The sequence below is a fragment of the Mus pahari genome, chromosome 7 (genome assembly GCF_900095145.1).
Source record: "Mus pahari chromosome 7, PAHARI_EIJ_v1.1, whole genome shotgun sequence".
NCBI lineage: Eukaryota > Metazoa > Chordata > Mammalia > Rodentia > Muridae > Mus > Mus pahari.
This window is the reverse complement of record NC_034596.1, coordinates 11,294,716-11,307,107: the sequence shown is the minus strand read 5'-3', so window position 1 is coordinate 11,307,107 and position 12,392 is coordinate 11,294,716.

The window sequence follows — 12,392 nt, the reverse complement described above, 5'->3', positions numbered from 1 at the left end:
CCTAGTTGGCCATCATTGGGAAGAGAGGAGCCTTGGTCTTGCAAACTTTATATGACCCAGCACAGTGGAAGGCCGGGCCAAGAAGTAGGAGTGAATGGGTAGGGGAGCAGGGTAGGGGGAGGGTATAGGGGACTTTTGGGATAGCATTTGAAATGTAAATGAAGAAAATATCTAATAAAAAATTTAAAAAAAAAAGAAAAAAAGAAGAAGAAAAAAGGTTAAAAAAAAAAAAAGAGTGTAAATAAGTGTTTAAAACAGAAAACAGCTCTCGAGCCATCTCCTCACAAGCCTTACAATGTGCCTTCTAACTCCTCTCTAGTTTTTCACAGTTAGCTTTATTAAAGTGACAGTTATTCCTGGAAGCAAATTAATAAGTTCAAACACAAAGTATTGGAGCTTGAAGGGGCCTGAGTGACCCTGTCATTTTAGCTTCTAATTTTAGATCTGAGACAATCAGGTCTGGGGAAGCGGAGTGGATTACTCAGAATACCTTGTGAGTGTTGGCAGGTCATTTTACAGCCAGCCAGCGTAACTGTTTGTAAACACACAGACATTCGTTGGCTTGCTCTGCCAGCACAAAACATGTCAGGCAAAAGGTGATTCTTAATAGTTCAGAGAAAGGAAAAAAAAATAAATTGATTAGCAGTATAATTGTTTAGGACTATTTTCATTAAGGGGTAGCAAATCGAAAGCAAACAGCTGCTCATAGCGGCAAATTCCAGTTATTTGAACATGTCACTGACCCCAAAATGCTCATTTAACACTTTGGAGCAGCCATGAAACATGGCTCTGTAAAACGTGCTAATCTCTGTCTGGTAGAGGTAGGTGCAGGTCTTCTCTTTCTACCGTAGTACCACTGTTAGTAGGGTTTTTGGTTTTATTTAATTTTTTTGGTTGTTGCGGTGGTGGTGCTTGTTGGTTTGTTTGTTTTACATTGTAGTTTCCTATCACAAGAACAGTCTGTAATTAGCAGATTCCATGTAATGTGTCCTTGCTCTGTTGATGTGCAACTCCGGGTACCTCAAGTCTGCTTGTGAGAGAGCCCACAGAGATGCCTAATGATGCATGTCTTCTCCCAGCGAGAGGCTCTCTCTTCATAAGTTCCCTGATATAGTCCCGCAAGTCTCTGGAAAATTAAAAGAACCTGTGGAAATGGCTTGATCAATTTTGCCAAAAATAGAGTCTTCAGGCAATCTTGGGGTCGGGGAGGCATTAGATGTTGATGATGTGTTACAGGCCAAATGCATGTCACTCCAGGCACTTGTGCATAAAACTCACTTTCAATCTTCCTACGTGAACTTGTCATTAGGCAAATTGTCCCAAAGCATTAAATGAACCATAAAATTGTCCATTTGGGAGTTGCAAAACTTCTCCCTAGATGTGCCTTGCCGAGTCTGGAGACTCGAATGGTTTGAATTGTCTTCTGCTGCTTAAATTCCATTCTTCGAGAGCAGGTTGGGATAAAGAATGACTAGAAAGGTGTCTGAGACCAACTCACGCCCAGTCCCTGCAGAATGCTCCTCAGTGGCCTTCAGTGACCCCAAAGCACTTAGCTTTGTGTATCTTTGTGTGTATCTAGAAAGAGCTATGGCAGACTAGGTGCCGTGGGTTGTTTCTCAGACTCATCTTCCAAGCCTGACCACAGTCTCCTGAATATTGTATTCCCTCATAATTTAACCGCTCCGTTTGTGCCTGAGCACTATGTCTGGAACAGAATGGGACTGCAGGTCACAATCTGGCTTTCAGTACAGCAGTCCAGTGTGACATGTCTTCTCTGGTATCATTTCTAATTCTGATGAAAACATAAATACAGCTGAATCAAGTACACCAAACTTGGCCACAATAGACAGCACTAGAGAGCACTTGTAAAATTCAAGATTAGAACAAACAGGTTTAAGAACGTACTCTAATTTTCTGTAATGAGAGTAGCTTCTAGTTTTCACCTTCACCCACCCACCCACCCATCCAGCCACCTATCCAGCCACCAATCCATCCATCCATCCATCCATCCATCCATCCATCCATCTATCCATCCTTTCAACAATTATTTGCTTATGTATCTTACACTGAGTGCTTGAGCTCAGTAGTGGTACCATATTGGGGTGGCGGTCTAATCCCTAGCCTCAGGGGGATTAGTCGTTAGTGAGACAGTGATTATTGCCCCTGACATACTTGCTTGTTCCCCAAGGTCATGAAATGCTCTTTATCTAGAATGCCATTGTACATAATCTATATTCAGAGAATGCCTTACTAATACTCTGGCTTTGCCTTAACTCATTTTTCTAAGACCATTGGCATCTGAAAGGTGTGGAGTCAGGAGGGTGCCCAAAGCAACAAGATGCACAAAAAGCCAAGACCACAACAAGAAACCTCACAGATTCAGACAAGTACCCCCTAATCCAGTTTATTTCCCACAAGTCATATGACTTTGAAAAACAATCACTTAATTTCTCAGGGCCTCAGTTATCTAAATTACAAAACAGGAACAACAGGAAAAATCAATTGTGAGGCTCAAATGTTTAAACACCTTACACAACTGTACACTTGGTAGGAATTTACTCTTTGGAGTAGGATATATGTTAGTGCTGGGTCTGGATTCTAGTTAGACTCTTCCCATACAGCTGAGAGGGAGCAATAGTCATAGACTGGTCACCATACAGATGAGTTATAATAAGTGGGTCCAAAGCAGGGAGCATCAGGAAACTAGGGATGATGGACTCAAATGGGAAAACCATGTGATTTAACGCGACTACTGCAAACACTCAGTCACCCTGAGTATACACTCTGTACTGCTCTTGGAGAATCAGTCTGCACTGAGCCACTTAAGTCTCTACTATCATACTGTGAAGCAGATGCATCTGCTACCTCCTTTAGACTGTGCAGGGGCATTTCAGCCCAAGATGACATGGCGGGCAAGTTTTGGTGGCAGGGCTCAAAGCTCTTATAAACCTGGTTCTCTGGGAGAGGAGTGGACATTCTACATGTCTGGGACAGCGAAGGAGGTGGCTGGCATGATTAGATGACAGTAAGCAAGAAGGCGCGCAGACTGGCCTCGGCATTTGCAGTCCTTGAGATTCCTTAAAAGCAGGGCCAATGTGGAACAAGGTAAGGCTCCCTAGAAGCTTGGTTTAACCGTTTTCTTGTCTCCTTTCGCTTTTCCTTTCCGTCCTTGGAGCACAGCCATGCTGTAGAACATTCACTTTGAGTGAAGCTAGTTTCAAAACATGTTCAATACCTGGAGCCTGGGCTTTGGTTGCATGTTCTGGCTCTGGTCCAGCTGAAGGGTGCGTGGAAGAAGCAATGTTTACCATAGGTGCTTCGCTGTCTAGTGGACTTAGTGGACTAGTGGAATCTTTTTTAGTTTTGCCTGTATGACCCTAAAAACTGGACATTTGACACCGCTCAGCTGCTAATTGATGCCATTTGCCCTGTGCTGATCTTTGCCATGTTCTGCACTAGGTTAAAATCAATGGTCTCTGTTCTTGTCTCTCGAATTTGTATTGCTTTAGGGAATTTTTCTTTGAAAAGCTTTTTATTGACTTTTCCTAAAAGAAGACGGGACTTGTTGGCTTCCAAATAAAATCTCTTTCTGAGGAGCTGGAGGTCTCTATACCAAGTCCACAGTAAGCATGACTTAAATGTGCTCTTAGGGCTCACACAACCTAGCAGTCCCCCAACTGGAATCGTGTCAGGGAATCGTGTCAAAGCTGCAGAGGTAGAGAGAGCTACTAAAATAGCCAGGGAGGAAAGAAAAAGCAGGCGAGGGTCTCTGGGTGGGAGCACATGGCTCTGCTACATGTCTGGGGTCCCTGTGAGCGCAGCTCTGCCCGGATCTACACAGTTTCAGCTGAGCACACAACCCAGGAAGCACGTGGCCACCGAAATGAAGACTGTGCCCTATAAGGGGGGCTGACTTGGTGTGATGAATCAGCCTTGGGGCAGGGGTGTCTTTAGAGCTCCATCCATATAGGGGGATACCTTTTTTTAGAGTTCATTAAGGCTTGTGTTTGTATAGGTGAATATGGGTATGGGTAAGAAGCTCCATATTATCTAGAATTATACATAAGGGATGTCTAAGGCCTTCTTAATCGTGGAAAGTACGCCATAGCAATTGTTTGTTCCTCATCATCTTCCCTCTTGTGTTAACTATAATTGTGCTTTAGACTCTGCAGCCCTCAGAGAATCCATTTTCTCCTTCCAAGGGATGAGCCTTATGTATTTATTCTGTTTCCACCAGTCTTAGGTTTGTTCACAAGAATAACCTTGATTTTTCAACCATCTTATGAATAAACTGCTTAGGTTTCTTCTCGATCTTTGTAAAGATCTCCCATAACCTGTATCATCCCACAGGTGCCTGCTCTGCCAACTGATGTAGCCACATAGTCTCTGCTGCATACACTGCCTGCCTGTCTCACTGTGCACCAACGAACCTTACTGCATTGTAAAACATACCTATGTTTATAGGTTACACGATGAGGGCCTATCTCTTACTGATAGGTTGGGAAGAACAGTGAATGCTCAGTAGTTATGGTAGGCTGCTTCTCCATAGATGAGGAACTCTGCCTCGACTGTCCAGGCCTCGTCTGCATGAAGGCCCGTGGAGTAGCTTTCCGTGGCTGCTAGGTTTTGGATCACATGACTTGACATATTAAAGCTCTGAAGGATAAACTGTGTTTGGCCAGCGGGATGGTGATTAGAAGGAGGGCCAGCTGTTGAGGCTTGTCCCTCCCTTGCTTAGAAGCCTGCATTCCTCACACATTTTGCAGTTATTCTTGAGAACTGAGTATGAAAGGAAAAGAGAGGCAGGGTTGGTCTAAGGCCACCCAGGAAACTGTCTCGCACATATCACATGCCAGGCATTTGACAGCTATTCATAAAATCATTATTCGTGTCTACTGCATTCCAGTCTCTTCCCCCGGGTGCTGGGGCTCTGTGACAAGCGAAAGAGAACGTGCCTTATTTCATGGATCTGGAAGACTGATAACAGACACGTCAAACAAGGAGAAAGAGATAATTTCAGTGTTGAGGTTCAAATACTTTGCAAGGTATTCCGGGGTAGGATGGTGAGAAGGCAGTGTCTGGGAGACACTCATTCCAACCCATAGTTCTCATCTGGCATCACTAATGCCGAGGCCGAGGCTCACTGGAGGACTGGGAAGAAGAGGGAAGAAGTCTGTTCTCTGGGATCTGGATTTGTTTACACGGGGAGAGATCCTCTTACCCACCTCAATTAGTTTTTTTTTTTTTTTTTCATTGTTTGATGTGACGACTCTGCCTATTGTGTGGTTTGTAGGATCAGGTTGGATAGACTTGAGTTTGAGTCTGTGCTGGTTTTTATTTATTGTATTTATCTTGTATGTTTGTGTATGTTTTGGGAATAGAGGGAGAATTCCAGGGAGGGGAAAACAAAACATGTTGCAATGCCCCTACTACAGTCTGGTGGGCCTTGGAACCAAAATGATTCGTGCACTAATTCTTAAGCTATGCAGAGATAGGAGATATTCGGCTCCTTGAATCTCGTAGGCTTGGCGGGGCAAGTTCTCAGTAACAATGACTTCCTATATACCATCCACAGTATAAAAACTGTGGCCCGTGTTTTGTCTTGCTCTGTACCCTCTGGGGCCAATTCCAGCACTGAGCTTCCCTTTGAAGTTCCTGAGCCTGGATCAGCTTCACAGGCTCTGAAGCCAGATGAGAAATGGGCCCATTATTAATGGGGGTAAAGCGTTTTCACCCTCCTCACTCAGTGTGGGTGGCATTGGGCTTCTGTGTGATAGATACCCTAGGGCACAGCATCAGACTGCTCAGAGCTCAGACTGCTAGTGCCAGGCTTGGCACTGGATTCTTTTGGGACCTGTTGGCACTAAGTGTCAGGGGACCAGTTAATGACTTCCCTGTGTGTAATAATGAGAGGTTACTATGCATGGGCGATGGGCTTCAGGGATCCTGTGTTCAGAGCACTGATTCAGTCACTGTTTGATTGATTCTCTCATTCAGACACTTGCTAAGCACCCACTGTGCACCAGATCCTATGTCCCCCTACTTCTCAAAGAACAAAGACCAAGAAGACGCTGGGGGAGAAGGACGGCTACGTAAGCCAATTGTGGAAAAGTGGAATTAAGGGGCCTCGTATAAGATCTGGGGGAGTTGGAGAGGTAAGGCACCATGCCAGAAGTCATCTATTCTCCCTAGCTCAGTGCTTCCCAAAGGCTTCCCAGAGGAGGTGGTGTTTGAATTGCCGTTTAGAAGTTACCATCGGAAACAGACCACTGACGTAGGAATCCAGATGTGCAACATAAAGGCTGTATCCTCTGTATTCTGCTCATGGAGCCTGGGCCAAGCCTTTTGCCTCGTTCCACTCTGAACGAAGGAGGGTGATAATGATGTCCATTCGTTCTGTCAGTTGTCATGATGATGATGATGATGATGATGATGATGATGATGATGATGAGAGATACCCTGGTCTAGTGATGAAAATGCCCGAGTGTAGGTGATCCCTCACTTCTCTGCCTTTGGTTCAGTTTCCTGGTCTCACCTATGAAAAGAGAAATGTGGATTGTTTTAGCTGCATTGCAGAATTTCATTAAGAACAGTTGAAATGACTCATGTGGGATGGATAGCCGTGTCTCCTGTTAGCCTGACCTGCCTCCTTGAAGAAGACCTCAAAAGAAAGGAAGGCTCACCATGCCTGTGCTAGAGTGATTCCCAAGACTCCTCCTGACCTCACAATTGGACTCTGAACTCAGCTAAAGTTGTGAAGCCTTGAGCAGTAGATCACTTGGCTTCTTCCTTCCTTCCCTAATGGGGGATGGCTGGACAGGATGACCTGAAGCTGTCGCCCTTTTTAGCTTTATAGATCTAGGGTCCTGGGAGACTCTATGGATCTATAAGATCTATAAGCTGTATAGATTTAGTCTGGTTCTCAGGAAAAGAAAAGGGATGGTGTTAATATCTCTCAGCTACCTCCTGGTTTGTAGATGAAGGGCTGAGCTTTACCTGCTCCATTGCTCTATTCTAGTCAAGCTGCACAAAAGTCCGTCAGTGGAAGTATCATTGTCATGGTCTTAGAGAAGTGGTTCTCAACCTTCCTAATGCCCTGACACTTTAATACAATCCCTCAGGTGGTGGTGAACCCCAATCACAAAATCATCTTGTTGCTACTTCATAAATGTAACTTTGCTACTGTTGTGAATCATAATATAAATATTGGTCATTTCTTACGGTCTTAGGTGACCCTTTTGAAAGGGTCATTTAACCCCCAAAAGGGTCACAACCCATAGGCTGAGAATTCCCATCTTAGAAGAAACCAAGGAAAGGAAGGTTAATGACCGAGGAAAAAAATCAGAACAAGCAGGCAATCAGGGCCCCTGCCTCTTATTGGAAACTTGATTTAGCCATTCAAGATCTTTGGCCTCACTGACAATGTGGCTCTCTTCTCTGGTCCAGACAATGGGCTTCTGTCTTGGGCAAAGCCCTGGCTCTCCCAGGAAGCCCCCATATAGTACAATGATATTGTGGTACCAGGTATCCCAGAATGAACTTGGCTGCAAAGTTAATGCCCACATCCAGGAAAGGACAGTGACCCCAGCTGAGGAATCTGCCTCATGGGAGTTCCCTGACTGGAAGGGGAGAAGAGTTGTGAGGCCCCAAGTGGGAATATTCTGAGCTGAGAATCAGAGAAGCCTACACTGTCACCTGATGAGGCTGGTGTCTAGTGTGGAACAAACAGGCCATAGGGCTATTTGGCAACCCATCTGCAGCTTATTTTTGGAAGGACCTACACTGTAAACAAGAAGACAACTGACAGAGAGAAATAGGCACAGATGTGAGTGTGTGTGTGTGTGTGTGTGTGTGTGTGTGTGAGTATCTGTCCTGGTATGACTTTATGTGTGTTTCTAGAATGCATTTGTGTGGTTGATGCACATGGATACGCTTGTACCATGGCTTGCTTCAAGTGAGTGGTGCGAAGGAAGTCTGAGGTTGAAGGTATGTGCACTTGTGTACACAAGGGGATGATGCATGTTGTCTCATAGCATGGGGTTGTATGGAGTGTGTGTGTGTTCTGAGAAAGCATGCCTTCACAAGCCGAGCATGAACCCCAGCTCATCACGGAGGTGCAATTGTCTGGAAACATCTCCAGTCTACACTTCCTCTCAGCACCTTTTTAGCTCTACGTTGCTTTGCTCTCTTTTCCCATTGCTCTGAAAGCACCACTCGTCAGAAACAATTTCAGGGAGAAAGCATTTATTTTGTTCACAGACTAAGAGGATGCATTCTGTCATGGTGAAGAAGGCATAGCAGCCAGGGCTCCATCCATGGCCATTCAGAACTCGTGGCATGACTTGCTCATATTTGGTGTGTTATCAGGAAGTAGAGAGCCATTATAAACCTCAAATCTGGTCCCTATGGCCTGACTTCTGCCAGTCTGACCCCACGTTTTAAAGGTTTCCCAACACCTCATATAGTACCATGAGCTGAAACCCCATGGTCAAACACATGAACCCACGAGGGATACTCACACTGTAACTTCCTGCTTCTGGCCCCATACACTCAAAGTCATTTTAAAATGCAAAAATACATTTAGTCTAACTTCAAATGTCCCCCAATATTACCAGTTTAAAACTCCAATTGGAGGGATATTTTACATTCAAACCATAACAAGCTCTTAGGTAATAAACACTGTGTATTTTGACTGTCACCATAGGCCTTGCTCATAGGACACGCTGGACTGTCTAGGCAAACAGGTGGTTCATTTTGACCTTGTTTTGTTCTTCAAAACAAGGGTAGACTTGGATGAGTCTGCATCCTGTAAGGGGATAGATAGCTCAGCGCAGAAGTTTGGGTTTGTTCCATCAGAACTAGGGGCAACACAGTCTGGATCTCTGACTGGATCAGGGCATGCATGACACCATAAGAACAGTGGCAATGTAGAACTGGGGAGCTGGAGATGGAGGAGGAATCCCAGGTTTTTCTCTCCCTAGTGTCCTGGATTTGCCCTTCTTGGTGACTCACCATGAATTTGACTTGTTGGAACTAATGGCCTTCCCACAGGGAAAAGACTAATGAGGTCAGGCCTTCCTCAGCTTTCAGATCCTTTGGGAAAGTTCCTGTAAACCCACAAGGTGTTATTATCAGTGAGGATGCTGAGAGGCCACTGGGACAGGGAGGTGAGCACTCCAGTTTCTCCGGCCTTGGAGTACCCGCCTCCTTCTCTGTGCTGCTTCTACGGAAGTCTCTGATCCTAAGGGCCAGTGCGGCTCATCCTCTCTCCCAGCCAGTTCTCAGATGCCCGCTCTGCTTTCTTCTCCTGCACAGCAGCAGACAGGCATTCTTTGGCATGCTGGGCTTTACCGGTTTTGTTCTTTCTGGTGGTGGACAATGCTTTCCACTTCTCAGAAGCAAGCAAGTCGGCTATGGTGAAGTTTAGCACACTTGTTTGAGCCTTTAAAGGGAGGAACTAGTACTAATGGCGTAATCCCATTTGATCAATTATATCTAAGCACATCTGGGCTTAGAGTCATTAAGATGCTTAGATGCTCATTGATCCTACCTTAACTTTATCCAGATGAGGCAGGATGGGGACCTCTGTACTCTAGAATAGAAGGGGACCTAGGGAAGGAAAGGCCACCTGTAGACCATAGTTCATGAGGTAAATGGTGTTTTCAGACCCAGATTCTCTGAGATCGGTGTACACAAACACTTGCGCAACCTCTTCATGTGCAGCATTCTCCCCATACATTGATACCCCATGCTCTGTCTTGTAAAGAATGCCCTTTCCGCCTTGTCCACAATCCCTGCACCATCTCCTCTGTAGTCTCATCCATTGCAGTCTTTCTTCTAGGAGCTGATTTCCCATTACAACCAGAGCTACACTTTGCCTCCCATCACCTATCCAGCCTGAGGGACTTTCTAAACCAGGGGCTAACTACCTCAATTTGCCAGTGCTTCCAAACACTAGAAACACACTATATCCCTTCCTAAAGATATAGCCTATAGCACCCAATTGTGAGATGTTCCTGTGTCGTCGTTGGGGGACAAGTGTTCACTTCATTTGCTTTTGACTTTTCAAATCTCTGTGGGTTTTATTCTCTGAGTGAATGAGACATTGAGTCTGCCTCCCTCCCAAACCCTCATCAGGGATGGCCAGGTGGGAGTGGGAGAATTCTGTCTCAAGAACTCCTCAAGTCTGAGGAGGAGATCTGTGGATAATGACATATTCAGCTCTACCCAGATATCAGGCACACTGTCTAAGCACCGCATGCCTCTCTGGACATCTAGGTCTCAGCACACACTTTTTGTAAGGACAAGATGTCATTATTCTACCATCCAGCATGGGACAACCTGTCCTCTGCCTTTTGAGACAATGTGTGTGAGGCCAAGTCTCATGGTTGCAAGGAGAGAAACTGGCCTAGCCAAAGGGATCAGGGAGAGGTCCAAAGGCTGCCAAGAGCTGGACTGTAAGCCTTAGAAGGGTGAATGGCACCTACATGGCAGAGGACAGATAGCACAAGGTCAGTGTTCAGGTTTGCCAGCCCGAGGCCTAAGACTGAGTGCATGGAGACACACAGCAGCTTAGACATGAGCCATGACACAAAGGCAAGCCATCAGAGGGGCTTATATGTGTCTGTTTAGGAATGAGATGTTGGATAATGTTATCTGTGTGCCACTGAAACCATGGACGCAGCCAACAGTGAAGTGTGGCTCCTGGAGAAAGCACACGACCACTGGCTACAGTGGTTTTGCCAACCTGTCAGCACAGAATCTGTGCTTGTGCTTGAAGATACTTCCATATATACTGTGGGTTCTCACACACTACACTCCTGGCAGACACACTAGACTGATGGCTGACAGCCCTGAATTCCAGTCTAATATAGCTTATTGGAGTCCATATTTTCCTTTAAGACATAGTATAGTTTCCTGGACCAAGGCTACTGGATAGCTCTTCAGTTCTACTCTCAAAGTCCACTTCAAACATAAAAATCACCAACAAACAAAACAACATAAAAACAAACCAAACCAAAACACTAAAACTGGGCACCAAACAGACTGCAAAAAGGACATGGTCAGTGTCCGAGGGCTGACACAAGGGGTCTCTCTTGATAACAGTTGAGATGTGTGAGACCTCAGAGTTTGCTGTTCATCTAATAGCCACAATTAGCAGTGCAAGTACCATGGGTATTGTGTAGGGGTTGCAAATACTTTTTGGATCGTAGGCCTATATTATAGTCACTGAATCTGTGAATGACAAGAAATACTGATAATCAGTACAGGCACAGAGACAGGCTTTAGGAATTTTGTTCCACAAAGACAGCATCGGGCTATAGGTACCCGGAACACATAATCTCCTAGAGGCATGGTGGGACCTTCCAAGTCCCTGCCCTTAGAATTTTCTCCTTTGTGCATCAGAGACAAGTACCCAGGGGTTTTTTGTTGGTAGTGCAATGTCCTTAGATGTCCCCAGAGCCACCAGAGACTCTAGATTAGTTGTTCTGAGTCTTTCTAATGGACCTCTTAATGAGGTTCATTGCATTGTAGTGATCCCCTACCATAAAATTATTTCGTTGCTGCCTCAAAGCTGTAATTTTGCTAGCTATGAATTGTAATGTAAATATCTGTGTTTCCCAGAAGTCTCAGGTGACCCCTGTGAAAAAGTCATTTAACCCCCAAAGATGTCACAACCCACAGGTTGAGAACCACCGCTCTCGAGGCTGGAAGCTGGGCTTTGGTGACGATTACTGCCCAGGGAGTCACTGCTCAGTACAAGGGTAGCTGGAACAAAGATGATCTCTAAGGAGTGTTCTGGGCATCTTTCTATGTCATCTTTATTACTCAAGCATTCAGACAAAATGATGTATTAAATATGAGGATCTGTCCACTTGCCAATAAAGAGGCTTTGGTAAGGCATCTAGTAAGACAAAAATGAGAGCCACAGACCCACACCCTAGATTTTGATTAGGATCCCCAGTGTGTTCCTGATATAATAAACTAATCTCCGAGTAGGTCTACTATTGTCCTGGAGATAGAACTTATTTATACCTCATAACTAGTAGATCTGTGGCTCTGGTTGCCACCACACTACCACAGTTTAAGAAACCCTTGGATCTCCGTGTATGGAGAATCTGGTGACCACTGAACTAGCTCTTCATTTTTTTGTTGGGTCACTTCTTGTTTAATTAAGTACGTTTCCTGTCTTCTTGGACAATCTTATACATGCACTCAGTATAGCTTGATCATATCCACCTTTCTTTCATATCTACCTTTCTTCCTTCTCTTCCTCGATTCTGCCCCTAAACACGTCTCTTCTCTTCTCTTCTCTTCTCTTCTCTTCTCTTCTCTTCTCTTCTCTTCTCTTCTCTTCTCTTCTCTTCTCTTCTCTTCTCTTCTCTTCTCTT